The sequence below is a fragment of the Seriola lalandi genome, unplaced genomic scaffold (assembly GCF_002814215.2).
Source record: "Seriola lalandi dorsalis isolate HSWRI2012SDOR001 ecotype SW California unplaced genomic scaffold, Sedor1 jcf7180002054577, whole genome shotgun sequence".
NCBI classification, from domain to species: domain Eukaryota; kingdom Metazoa; phylum Chordata; class Actinopteri; order Carangiformes; family Carangidae; genus Seriola; species Seriola lalandi.
This window is the reverse complement of record NW_019525130.1, coordinates 1227587-1241071: the sequence shown is the minus strand read 5'-3', so window position 1 is coordinate 1241071 and position 13485 is coordinate 1227587. Positions and strand designations below refer to the sequence as shown.

Below are 13485 nucleotides of genomic sequence, written 5' to 3'. Positions count from 1 at the left end.
CTGCAGTCCTAGCACCCTATCCGCCCCACCCCTAGCACTCTGTCTCTCCTCCCTCCCCTCTCCCTCCCCCGCGGCTGTGCAGCAAGGTCAGGCGGGTCACCGTGTCCTCATCTGTAATCCGCTGCCATTCGTCAGCAGCCCCGGCCCAGGCTGGAGGAGAGAGAGGAGAGGCAGGCGCTCCGACGAGGGGAGAATGCCCAATTAGGCAGCTGTCACACACACACACACACACACACACACACACACACACACACACACACACACACACACACACACACAGCTCAGCACAGCACAGCAGAGCAGAGCAGGAGAGAGCGAGAGAGGAAGGGAGGGAGGGAGGCTGCAGAATCAGCCTACTGTCCACAGACAGAAGGGGGTGGGGGCGTGTGTGTATGTGGGGGGGTGTACATGAATCCTTTCAGCTGTGAGTGTCTGTGTTGTATTGTTTTGGTGTGTGTGTGTGTGTATGTGTGTGTGTGTGTGGACCAGTTGGGGGTCAACTACAGTTTAGACATGTATGACTACTATCTGAGGCATGTCAACAGGAGGAGCAGCGAGGTGTATAGACTTTTGAGGATGCAGTAGTTAAATGAAATTTTATGACGGGGCAACTCTTCTTATCTCACAATGAAATGAGTGCTGAGTATTCTGTTGAGTACCTCTCTTATCTGTAACCGCAAGATTGATGAGATGATCAGGGAGAAATGGCTGGGCTTTACTTGGGACAGAAAAACTCCACAGGGTAAGTCCCGTCTCATGGCCAGTTGGTCATTTAAACAAATCCAAAGGCCGGGTCAAAATGTCCCCAGCCAGAGTGGACTGTGGACAGGAGGGGTAGCACCACGCTCAAATTCTGTCTGTCCCAGACTAGCAGCAGATATGAAATGGGTGACAAATATCCCATAATTGGATCATTCATCACCGACGAACACATCTGTTTTGAGTAATGGGAAAACTAATCAGTAAAAATGATACAGGGACGACTCCGGCCCAGGCACCGGGAAGATTTATGCTAGAGCGATTCAGGACTCAAGCCTGTACCTATTGATTGTTTAGTCTGAATGCTTTTTCGTTTAATCAAAAGAAAGAGTCAAAATGGTACTATGCCAGCTGGGTGATGGAACAGGTGTGATCGAACGTCCTGGGGGCTTGGTTTTTTAGCTGCTCACAGGAGACTCTTTCCACACCCTTCTCCCTCGGTTCCACCTTAAATGTCAAAGTTCATCTGGGTTCAGTGGAGCTTCAAATCCAGCTTTGAGTGGTTAGTGTTCAAAAGGATTGCATCACAAGTGCGAGGGACACTTATCCGGTAAATCCTGTCTGAGTAGAAAGTACAGTTCATAGGGACTTAGGCTAGATGTCATACAGACTGGATACACATGTTCCCCCTCCCTCAGTAAAGCTTTTCACTCAGCTATAGGTGTCTGGGGTAAAACCCCACCTTCGTGGTAGACAGTCAGTTTACACACGTACTGTATGAAACAGAAGGGGAGGACCATGCATGTAGAGGGAAAATTTCCAATTATGTTAGAGCATGGAAAGGAGATAAACACTGAAATCCCCTGAGCAACACTCCACAGGAAGCACTTTCTATGCTGCAGTTTAAATGTCAATTTATTATTCATCACTCAAAGTTACTTTTCCAACACTCATTTTCTATCTGTATTTTGTAGTTTACCGTTTACCAGCAGTGTTGAGCAGTAACACATTCCTTAATGACATGTTTAATGTTTTCGGAAGTAAACAGTGTAAGGGATTACGCCTTAAAACTTTGCAATTACGTCACAGTTTCCACTCCCAGTAACGCTCCGTTGCTTTAACATTTTTGTTTGTTAGATGGGAGTTAGATGGTGTGTTAATATCAGGTTGTTCTCTCTGCGATCAGCTAACATGAACCAGTCTGTCTGGGATGTGCTAGCTTGGTTGCGGGGGGGGGGGAGTTAATCTATCCAGAAAGAGGAATTTCAAAGTTTCATTTGCATTTTATTTGTTTTGTTCTTTAAAGCCCTTTCTTTGACGGAGCTGGACTGCGTCATTTATTACAGTTTTCAAATAACTAGCCAAAAAGTGATTATTAGTATTAACATATATATCAATAAATAGTGTAAAGACTATATGAACATTATAAATAAATACATCACAGTATACAATACATATATATATCACATATATATAAAATCCTCATTTTAAGGCACCACACATTTGTCACTTTGATATGAGAGAATTTGTGAAACCAACTTTATGATGTGCACTCTGCAAGTAAATACGATTTGGATTGAAAAAATTAAAAAAAAAAAAACAAAAAAAAACAATCTACCGCACATCAGTCCTGCAGCTAAACTTCAACAATGAATACAAGGAACACTGTGACACTGTATGACACAAGAGATACTATCGAGTTCATTAAGGTCACTGTAAAATCCCTATCAAGTCCCACAGACACACAAGTCTCTGTGGGAATACTCCTGTAATATATGTCAGCCTGTATCACTGCGCGACTCCACCCATCTCCGTGATTGTTATTATAATGACTCAGTGTTTTGTCGGCCAGTTCTTGCTCCGTTCTCCCAGCACTGAAAGTACCTAAAGTGCTCCCAAAGTCTAAAGATTGTAATCTGTGATGTCATATTGATGCATAGCCTGAAGCAGCTCCATTAGCAGCCTGCGAGACAGACTTAGTGGATTCATACAATGTCTGCCTGTACTTTTACATCTATGAGGAAGTATAGATGATAGTAGGGCTATTAGTTCTGTTCCAGACAACATCGCCTTATCTCCGTCCAAAAATCATCCTCCATTACATTCACCTTGTACTTCTTTTTTCCAGTTCAGTGTGTATTGGTGCAAAATCATAGATTGAGGAACTGAAATGAACTACTGCAGGGGAATAGCACACTCTCACGTCTAAATCCATCTGTATAAAATCATAAATGGATTCTATTAATAGTTTCATAGTCTGTTGTAAGAAATCCTCTCCACTTTCCCTGTCACGGGGAGGTCAGAGGTCAGCTACAAAGCAGAGCCCCTGGACCGGAGCTGGTAGTGATCCAGTTCAGTGTAGCACACAGTTTGCTGCCAAACACAGGTACTCACGCTAAAGGGCGGCATCTTAACTCATTACACCGCCCTGCTACCCTAAGCGCAACCCTGATACGTACAGCTGTGTGCTGCTGTCGGACGAGACAATGTTCTCAGCGTGCAGCCGGTGTAATGTGCACCGCAAGCCGATACCCGATTGACCAGCGAACACATGACACCAATGTAAACAAAAAGAGGACACGCGAGTCAGTCCATGGACACCAAATACAACACGCTATTATCTATACTGTCAGTTTACCTGGATGACGTTCAGCGATCAGCTCAGGTTTGCTATTATGATATGAAAACTTAAAACAAATGGCAACTTTACCAACATAACAGCAATAACAATATTCCAGTTGAAGTTCAGATGAAAAATAGCCTTCTGCTTAACTCACGCATTAACAGCGTTGGTTACTAATAATAAGACTGCACTTTCCCTGATGAATAAACAAACAAAGGGGTCGGATAATGAGTAAGAAAGACCCATGTTTTTCAAAAACATGCTTTCAGTTTATAAGATTAAATATATACAATAGAGCAGATATTGAGACTTTATTCTATCACAATATGGGCCATGTTTCCCTTACATAGGCTATACTGGCCACAACTTATTTATAATTTATTTTATCATTATTTATTATTAATGAGTCATCAATCCAACAAAATGACACCATTTAAGTTTAAACACAACCGTATTACGGAAACTTAGAAACATTTTCACTAGTGGGAGAAGCGCAGGTGCTTTCTGATAACATTAATGACGGCTGGTGTCCCAGTAAACTGTGAGAGTGCGACTGTGAGCCAGCATGAACAATACCAAGACCCCCTCACCACGAGCATACTGTGTTTCTGACTTGTGGGAAACACAGGTGTTAGAATGAGCACTTCAGGAACCCAGCGGGTGTGTCGGATAACAAAGACCTGTAGGCTTGACATTATTACACTGCAGCCATTTAGCTGCTGTTGGTGATCAGTGTGGCTCACAACAACGGTCACAAACATTAAATGCCTGTGCCCACAACTCTACTTTCGATTTGAACCCACCTGCAGATGCACTATAGTTGGTCTGTGCAGCAGTGTGTGCTCCTTGCAGAGACGGCTGATTGGTCAACAGAGGTTGAATTCATTGAAGCTAAAACTCACTTCAGCCATACCCTCAGCTATGGAACATTTGCCATTGGTTCCCTGTCCCTTTAAATAACTTTAAGACCTTTTTTCTCTTCTCTACCTCCCTCCCCTGAGGTTTATCACTGTGACTCTTCTCTCTTCCATCTTTCTCTTTCTCACACACACACACACACGCACACAGGCACACACACACGCACACAAATGCTGCCTGTATGTGTGGCTGGCAACTACAAAGCAGTTAGCCAAGCATCTCTTGGCTCTGTGCAGAGAGAATAAGACACTCTCATTACTGCCCTTAAAAAGCTCTTGCCCTCACAAAATCCACTGTAGACCCAGACGCCGGTGCACAAAGTCACAGGAAAGATTTAGGGAGTTGAAGGCTACTTTTTTCCTTACAGCTCAGTTCTGTGTTTGTGTGCATGTCTGTGGTTGATGGTTTTCTGCCACCCCCCCACCCCCCTTCCCCTTTCCTGTTCCTCTTTAATGTCACAGGGCTGGCTCATATGACCTTGAGCAGCAACGTTGGCACGGCAATAGCGAGAGCTGCCTCGCCTGCGGGCGCCCTTGAACTGGATCTGCAAGACAAAAAAAAACAAAAAAAAAAAAAACCTTCATGCGGCCTGATAGACATCTCAGCCCTCCTCCTACTACCCCCCCCCAACCCCCCCACCAACCCCTCAACTATCCTCCCCCTTTCTCCTCAGCTCTTTTATTCAATCTACGCCACTCCTTATCTGTTCCCTCTGGTGGGAAGAGATTTATCAGGATGCTGTATCTTTAACCTCTCTATCAGACTGAGATAGAAACAGAATTTCAAAATGTCTGACCGGGCTGCGTGGATTTATTTTTAAACTACCACCTCCTCCTCCTCCTTCATGCACAAGCCCTGTGCCATTTCAGGACTGGGGGTTGTGGGTGGGGGGGCAGTTGCTTTATGGAATACACCTGCGTGATGAGACAACCATCCACTCCAGAGGTGTTGTTTGCGTACAAGGAAATTCCAGACTGTTTTTCCTCCCTGCTTTGCTCTGAGCCACTGGCACACAGTGACCTGTAGCTTCAAAACAAATGTCCCTGCCTCTGTTCCAAGGATGAGCGTCAGCCAACCAGCCAATCACGGTCCTCTGACTAGAGAGGGGGTGGTGCCTCAGTGTTTTGACAAGTTGATGGCGACCTACAGGGTCCCGATGAAGACCTCTGATTTTCCAGAGTAAACACTGTGGTCCATAGTCCAAAGTCTGGCTCCGCACTGTCAAACTGAGCTCTTGCATGAGCGCCGAGCATAGTCTACTGTAAAAGCACAAAGAAGGGTTTTATCAGCATGCAAATATTGCGGCACCCTCCCTGCGACTGCAACGCGGGCCACCGAGGTTCAAGTACTACAGTAAATATTTGCATTGCCCTGTTGGGAGCAATGTGTTCAATACAAGGTGTTTGAAAATTCATAAAAGGCCTTTTCTTTTGAACATAACATACATACGCTGCACAACAGTGAGTGTGCAGAGGACTGTATAGGAGGCTTGGACACTAGGAGACTGTCCTAGCCCTCCTACTGGTTCTCTTCATGCCTGACCTTTCAAAACTGTAATGTTATCACATGTCATACGCGGGCCTGCTGGAAACCATCTGCTAAAGGCGCTGTGGTGGCTCCCTGTCACCAAAAAAAAAAAAAAAAAGAAGCACTGGCTGGAATGGCCAGGTACTGGTTCTGACTGGTTTACTGCGCAGCATGTCTCACCTTCACACACATACACACACACACTCACACACACACACACAGACTGTGACACGTATACGCCCCTTCAGAGGCTGTTGTTGAGCGACATGAGCCATGAGCAGTCTCCTCAATTAGTGTTAAGGGGCTTTCGCACAGAGACATGAAGTTCTGGGGCTAAGAATAACATGAGACAGGTCTGCTGCCCGGCAGTGGCAGGGCTCTGGAGCTGTGGCACTAAGGAGAGCCTTGGTGTGTGTACTAACCAGACTTGCTGCTAATCCGATCCCCCGCCATGTTTAGCCCCACCTCGGGATATTATGTTATGTTTGCTAGCGTGACACCTTGGCTAATAGCGCTGTTTTTACACTGAGCGAAACCAATATGATTAACATTAGCCAGGACTGATATAGGAAAAAAGAAAAGACAAACTCTAATGAACCCTGTGTTTATTTGCTGTGAAATCCCTGCCATCTAAAAAAAATAAATAAATAAAAAAATCTAGTTTTCATATCAGGGATATGGGTGCGTTAAAATATTAAAAAGAGCTACTATAGATCCCCCCCACCCCCCACATTAGAGCCAAAAAGCAGACTCGGTTGTAGAGGCACCACAGTGTCCTGGGAGATTCATTACAGGCAGATTTGTTCCACATAGTGAAATATGAGTGAGCTCTACTGCCTGAAAATTGCATTGCTCCATAAGCAGACCCCCAATGCAAGAATAAGCTCTGATTCTCAGTTCTAAAGGTCTTAGCACAGTACAACAGCCGCAGCAATTATTTGTGAGGAGACGATCAAACCCAGTGTTTATCCTGTTTTGTCTTGTAGGAAGACACAAAGAATAGGACACAACGAGCCACAGCACAGGCCCACATGAAATCAACACCAAAAAAATATATGGTGAGTGTGGACAAAGTGTCTTCTTCTAACGCAACATCAATCATTGGTCTGTTCTGATATTGGGATTCCTTTGTGAAGTTGAGCGGAATGAGCTAAATAATAACATCTCATGAGGACTCATGTAAGCAAATTATCTATTCACATGTCTGGCTTTGGCACAGATGATATGCAAATAGGTCATCTCATCTGAATAAGCATCTGTATTGATCATTTTCTAAACCACAGTTGAACTTGGTACAGTAAATAACCTGACCTGAATAAAGTCGAGCAAATCTGGCAGAAAGCGAGCTATATTTAGAAAACAGCACCCGTGTGTGTGTCAGAGACAGAGAAATGTGAAAAGATCCTTTACTTAAAAGCATGTGTGGCTCAGGCTTTGAGCTTGTCAGGTCTGACTGCAGTAATCAAACGCTATTACTGGAGACTGAGAGGGGAAGAAAGGAACTTATAGGAGGTGGCAGTGCTTCAGAGACTCCTGCACTACTGTAAGGCTTATATGTGCGTATGTTTTTTGAAGTGTGTGGCTGGGGAGTGAGGAGAGACCTCAGTGCTCAGCTTGGGGCGTATAATCTATGGTTCATTTGCAGCTTTTCTCCCCAGTATGACAAGCCGTTTACAAGACGTAGCCTCTGCTGCTGACCCAGTTCTGAGTGGCTGCGTCTCACGACAAGGCCCTGCCTCCCCATCAGGCCCTGCTCCTCGTCTAACTGACGATAACACCGCCACCCTCTGCCTCCGTGAACTGTGGGAAAAAAAATAGGTCGCCCTGACCCACTTTTCTTCTTCTTCTTTTTTTTTTTTTCCTCCCCTCCCTAAGATCGTGCAAGGAGTTCTGCAGAGCATGATCGAGGGAGACAGTAAAAGGGAGAGAGGGAGGGAAACAAAGGAAGAAGGGAAGTTTTAAAAAAAAGACATAGACTTCTCTGTGATGAGTCCCTGCATTCTGCCGATGTGTTCCTGTGGCCTTTGGAATAGAGGCAACCCTTATCAGCTGGCCTGCTGTATGTTTGGCAAAAAAACCCCTCCCACACCTACAACAGCTGCTCCTGAGGTTAAACACCTTCCACAGGCCTCACCAGTCCACCCCACCTCCCAATTTCTACATCACCTCTTCTAGGCAGCTATTATCTCATGTCTTACTCAGAATGCTAAATGGGACCCTCTGCCTTATTTAAACACAGACGTACACACTGCTTCTTGCAGTCATTTAACACCCATGGAGGTATGACATGTCATCCAGCCAGAAAAATTATGAGCCTTTCTTGGCTAGGGGGAGATATTACAGGGCGAGCTGAGCCGGGAGCTGCCCTAATGCCTGGTAGCATGACACTGGCCCCTCTGAGCGCCTCTGTGTGGGTTAGGACAACTCATGATATATCTCTGATCACGCACGGCGCTCTCATGCAAACCCTTCCCTCATTAAGCTGCGCTCACTCATGCATTGCTTTTGTAATCCCTCCTCACATTAACCGTGGCGTGTTCCTCCGACAACAGCTGAGAGTTTCATTCATTTAGAAAACCGATGGTTTATTCTGCAACGCCCTTTTGTATCAGTGTTGGGTTCCTGTTTGAACTCGCTGTGAAATACCTCATCAACGCTACACCTTTGACTGCTAATTTAAATATTAATGTGCCAGCCAAAAATCACCACTCATCACTCACCGGTGCCTCAGTGTCGCTTAGCAACCTTTGTTTAGCTTCTGTTGGAGAGCTATTTTTGTAGGATTGAGAGCGACATTTAATTATTACCTTTAAAAAACCTTTTACCTTCAAAGAGACCTACTGAACTGAACAATTCTACCTCAGCTATAGGGTGCTTTTTTTTTTTTTTTTTTTTACAGCACTAGTAAGTCACTCACTGTGCATTACAATGATTTTACATATCCTAGCCTTTCTAAAACTACAGCATGACTTGTGTAAGTAAATTCTTAGACTTTGGTTACACACACCTCTTACAAATAGACTGTCAAACAGCTCTCTGAACATAAGCATGCCTTCTGTTAGCACCCCAGTGCCACACAGTTTGCCTGTACAAGAACATTAGTCCCACCAGATGCTAGCGACTACATGCATTTGCGTGTATACTCATTTGCATCAGCCACAGTTCGACACTCTACTTAAAAAACCAGAGGAGGTTTTACCTGCCGCTAAACTCTCACCAGCACAGTGCTAAGCCCCTGCGTGCTAATGGTGACCTAGTGCACACAGACATGTTGGTGCCTCAGAGACGAGTCATGAAGCCCGCTGCTCCACTTTCCTCTGCTGCCAGACAACCTGCAAAAAACGGTGGAGCTACGCTGTATCTTACTTTTAAGTGTGAAGTGCAGCAAATATGAGAAAATGGCCGTTGGAAAAAAAAAAAAAAAAAAAAAGAAAAAGTAGAATAGGGTGTCAGGTCTCTTTATTCTGCAGGGGCTGGTGCAGGTTCTAGTTCCAGTTAAGGGGGTGGATGTAGGTCAAGCCCTGCCTCCTCATAAGCACCAAGGTCAACGCTGAATGGAAGGGAAGGTGGCTTAGAGAGAAAGAGGCCCCGGATAAAACACATTCGTCTGGCTCTTGTGCCAGCACTAGCCCCAGACGTGTAAACACAGTTACACAAGCACACAGCTCGTCTGCGCTAGGTGTGTGCGTACGTGTGTGTGTGTGGGTGGGTGTGTGTGTATGTGTGCAAAAAAAAACACAAAAACAACAGAAAAAGATTATACATGTACATGTGTAGCCTTTATAACCCAAACAAGGCTTATAGCTTAAAGATGAGTTCGCAACACCTGTGTTGTGCTGCGCTTGTTGGACATAATACAGTTATACATACATAACACAGAGGTGCATCTCAACAACCAAGCTACAGGCTCCTCTACTGTGAACCTCAAGTGTATCCAGACGGGCTGTAATTGATGTGTGATTTTAAAAAATGTCAAATCCTGGCAGGTGATCACCTCTATTAAAGTTCTGTCTAACAAGGAAGCTTATGGAGGTGTTTAGGGCCCTTGGTGGGGTTCTAACCTCACCTGCACATACACTTCATAAAAAAAAGAAAATTACAATGTATTTGAAATGTTTTATCTGTCCAAATAAATAAATCAAATCAAATCAAATTACCACTTGGGCATCCATGACTACCCAGCCCTGAATAGTCTAAAAGTAATAAAGTCTCATAGTATAAATACTAAAAGAAAAGTCCTTCATTAAAACTTCAACATTTGTCAAACACAATTCATTTATAGAAAAGTAAAGATTACAAAAGTGTGAAAGTTACAATGAGCTCAACATATGCTCATCTGGCTCGTTCTTCTCCCTTTTCTAAAGCCTCACTTATCCATCCAGACAAATTGTGGCCTGTGGCAACTAATGCTAGAGCCTTATGTAATTCCTCACTCCCTCCAGCAGCACATGATAAGTTCATTTTATTAAAGCTGAAGAATATGGTAGGAATTGGCCTGTGTTCTAATAACACCACTGTGAGTTGAGAGGCACAGCATTTGAGAATTGGTGACACTCGACTCTGTACAGAATATTTCTGTGACAACAAGGCTGGAGATTAAGTTTCCTCTTCTTACAGTTGCCTGAAACCCTGGAAGTCTTTCCTGTCAGATACTGTATTATATTCATATCAGGGGGTAGCTCAACAAATCATCAGATTAAGCTTCTTATTACATCATGATTAGAATTTACAGTAGATGGGTTTTATGGATAATTTGTCATCATTTGACAAAATGCTTTTTCTTTCTTTTGCTGAAGTTAATTTAAATTTGATTCAATTTAACATTTTGATTTAGATAAATATTTAAGATTCACTAACCTGTGCTGTGACTATTCTGCTGGAATGGGCTGATCAGATGATTAAAGTATAGGATGCCACGAAAAAGTTGTTTAACTCGAGTTCACTGACTACAAAAACATTTTACATGACACTTGCTCGTCATCTCAGTTGCTACTAATACAAAGCCACCCGTGAATTTAAGGAAGAGATCAAAACCACCCTTATTTCCACATCTCATTTTGTGTCACAACATGCACTGTATGGAAATGTATCATAAAAGAGCCAGAGGGAAACAGTGCCTCCCTCCAATTGTCTACTTGTCGAAATATACTGAAAGCAGAGCTCAATAATCTGAACTGAGTAAAAAGTGATCGACTCGTATGGAGCACAGACTTGTGTTTGGCTACTAATGCAGTTTTAACAAAATGAGCTGGGATCCCAATTTACTCAGCCATATGGTAAACATGTCCAGGGGGCAGAAATGTTAACGTCCTAGCACAGAAAGAGTCTGGACCAGAGACGGTGAGCCAGTGTGGGTTTTTAAACAGCCAGGCAGCTGTAGGGTGCGAGTGAAGGCAACTGCAATAACACAAATCCTAACAGCCAGCTCACTCTGGACATGAATCACTCTGGACATGAAACGACCTTTCCATGACATATGCTGGTATCAGTGATTGAGAATTGAGAAGATGACTAAACCTGCTCAGTTTGTCACCGCAGTCACACTGGGTGGAAACATGTGGCCGGCCATTCCCAAAATTCAGATGAGGGCAGGGATCACTGGAGCTTGCGTTGCTGTCTGACATGACCTCAACCCTTTCTGACCTTGGAGCGATTACCCAATTGAATGACGGCCCCTGCAGCTGCATGCAAGCCTGTGGTGAGTGTCTCCACCCCCTCATCCTCGTAGACATACAAGGTCGGGAGAGAGGATCGGGGGTGAGGCTGTGTGAAGGGTGTCACATGATTGGATCTCCTTCTGGAGAGTTACTTAAAAAGCCTCCTCAGCAATCAGGTCAAGGTCGTGCTCTAGCCTTAATGCCAAAGGAAAAGAGAGAGGTCTGTGAATGTGTGTGTGCGTGTGTGTAAGAGTGCATAAGGACAGATGAGAAGGAGGAGGAGTGACTACATACTCCTCTACATGTTCAGCAGTCCTGGGTCCTTGATAACTTGAAAACACAAGCTATGATTCTATTAGCTGTATTAATCTTCCTGCTTAGTGGACACTTTTATTCAAAGTCACTTACACGATTATCACTCTTGCACATCTCTTTCCATTTCTGCAGCTGGATATTTACTGGAGAAATCCAGGTTAATTGCCTTTGCTCAAGGGCAGAGGGTGAGCAGAGCATGAGCCAGCAATCTTCTGGTCACCAGTCCATTCTCCCTAAGTAATAGGTCATATGGCTGCCTCAAGTCATCAGCCCAGTGCTCTCCATCTTCTCTCAAATGGCCTCTCTACTACTGGGAGCCTTCTAACACAGTTATGAGAAAGCTGCACTTCTGAACCTCGGTCTTTCAGTGTGTTTAGTCTGCTCTAGTGAGGATGTACTGAATAACGCCACCTCACTAATGGATTTACAAGTGGGCTGGAGGTTCACAAAAGGACGGCATGTTTCAGAAATTCAAGAGACCACTTTCAGTGAAAGAGGGGGACTGGGTTTATGCCAAATGTCCTCCGTCGTTCCTTTGCGGCGTAGGAGTGCATTCATTTTTTTTAATTTAGAGATATGCCATTTATCTATCCATGTTCTGTTAAAAGATATTCATTGAAAGTGCAATGAGTCATTTATGCATTCATTGACAAATTTAAAATGGAGCGATGAGAATTTGAAATGTCAGAGCCATTACAAGCCCGGTCTTTATGCATCTTAGAAGACACACTGATGAAATATTATTTTGGACAAACAACAAACTGTCTACCCTGGAATAACATGCAAAACATGAGGTATTTCGGAGGGGGGGGGGGTTTCAGTTACATTCCTCTATTGGAAACCCGGGTAATGTGCTGCAGAACTATCTGAACTCACACAGCTCCGACTCTCCACGGCCACCCGCACAGGTCCCTTGTTGCCCAGCAACAATTCAGCTCATCACTAGAAGCCAAAAAGTTACACAATTACAGTTCAAGCCAAAAGAGGATTTGGGGTGTGCAGCACGTTAACATCATTCAGCAAGTTATATCCAACTTCTTCATGATGTGGGTCTGAATGAACGAGGAAGTGGGGAAACCCCGCATTTTCCACACATCCTGCGAAGCTGAGCAATGTGAAAGCATGCGAGTGTTCACAGGGTTACACTGACAGAAAACCAAAATACTGACAGCAGAATGGTGTACTCTGAACTCTGTGGTGTTGTTGAGCTGGTGGCATACAAGAGCAGTGGTACAAAGTTTAATGATGCCTGAATTTCCCCGAACTTCACCCTTTTTGCATTGGAAATAAATCTCAGGGACACAACCTCGAAGCATATACTGCATATGCATCCCCCGCTCCCTCCCTCCCCTGTCGTCCTGTGCAATATATCCATCATTCATTCATAAATTCTAAAAACTCCTCTTTAGTTAATTGCCTGAGAAAATTTAATTTCAAACGAAAGCTTTTAAAAGAGAAAGATATAATTAAGTTGCAGGGATCTCTCTGCCCCCTCCTTGTCCAGGGGGGGCCGAGGGGACATGTGCTGTGAGCTGTGTAGCTCTGCACTGCACTGCTCCGTGTCAGGGAAGTCATACACCCATGTTTAAAGCAGAACGTTACGTAAAGCCTCCCCCTCTGCACAGGCTTACTGCACCAGACGCTGTGTCCTTGCCTGGGCTGCTCAAGGTTCCCAAAAGGACAGGCTGCTAAGAAGTTGGGAAGGACGGGGCCCTGTGATAGCCTGCAAAGGGAGGGAGGGGAGGG

The 13485-nt window shown here is 44.4% G+C and overlaps 1 protein-coding gene across 2 annotated transcripts in view; it reads right to left on the bottom strand.

The window, feature by feature from the left end:
* The window catches only part of nrip1b (nuclear receptor interacting protein 1b), a 36401-nt gene that overhangs the window by 16072 nt on the left and 6844 nt on the right, over nucleotides 1–13485 (bottom strand). The window lies entirely within an intron of this gene.